The sequence below is a fragment of the Arachis ipaensis genome, chromosome B5 (assembly GCF_059453495.1).
Source record: "Arachis ipaensis isolate K30076 ecotype BB chromosome B5, ASM5945349v1, whole genome shotgun sequence".
Classification (NCBI taxonomy): Eukaryota; Viridiplantae; Streptophyta; class Magnoliopsida; order Fabales; family Fabaceae; genus Arachis; species Arachis ipaensis.
Window position 1 is genome coordinate 105,544,608 of NC_142440.1, and position 1,247 is coordinate 105,545,854.

Genomic DNA, 1,247 nt, shown 5'->3' on the forward strand with positions numbered 1-1,247 from the left:
AATGCAAGCTGCATCCAACAGTACTCAAGAGGCTTCTTATGAAGAAGAAGCTTATGATCCTGAGAACCCTGCAATAGCAGAGGTAAATTACATGGGTGAACCTTATGGAAAAACCTATAATCCATTATGGAAAAATCATCCAAATTTCTCATGGAAGGATCAAAAGCCTCAACAAGGCTTTAATAATGGTGGAAGAAACAGGTTTAGCAATAGCAAGCCTTTTCCATCATCCACTCAGCAACAGATAGGGAATTCTGAGCAGAATCCATCTAGCTTAGCAAATTTAGTCTCTGATCTATCTAAGGTCACTGTGAGTTTCATGAATGAAACAAGATCTTCCATTAGAAATTTGGAAGCACAAGTGGGACAGCTGAGTAAAAGGATCACTGAAATCCCTCCTAGTACTCTCCCAAGCAATACAGAAGAGAATCCAAAAGGAGAGTGCAAGGCCATTGACATAAGCATCATGGCTGAACCTGTAAAGGAAGGAGAGGACGTGAATCCCAAGGAGGAAGACCTCCTGGGACGTCCAGTGATCAATAAGGAGCTTCCCTCTGAGGAACCAAAGGAATCTGAGACTTATCTAGAGACCATAGAGATTCCATTAAACCTCCTTATGCCATTCATGAGCTCTAATGAGTATTCCTCTTCTGAAGAGAATGAGGATGTTACTGAAGAGAAAACTGCCAAGTTTTTTGGTGCAATAATGAAGCTGAATGCCAAATTATTTGGCATTGAAACTTGGGAAGATGAACCTCCCTTGTTCACCAATGAACTAAGTGATCTGGATCAACTGACATTGCTTCAGAAGAGACAGGATCCTGGAAAGTTCATAATATCTTGTACCATAGGCACCATGATCTTTAAGGCTCTGTGTGACCTTGGTTCAGGGATAAACCTCATGCCTCTCTCTGTAATAGAGAAATTGGGAATCTATGGGGTGCAAGCTGCTAAAATCTCATTAGAGATGGCAGACAATTCAAGAAAACAGGCTTATGGACAAATAGAGGACGTGTTAGTAAAGGTTGAAGGCCTTTACATCCCTACTGATTTCATAGTCTTGGATACTGGAAAGGAAAAGGATGAATCCATCATCCTAAGAAGACCTTTCCTGGCCACAGCAAGAGCTGTGATTGATGTGGACAGAGGAGAAATGATCCTTCAATTAAATGAGGACAACCTTGTGTTTACAACTCAAGGATCTCTCTCTGCATCCATGGAGAGGAAGCAGAAAAAGCTTCTCTCCA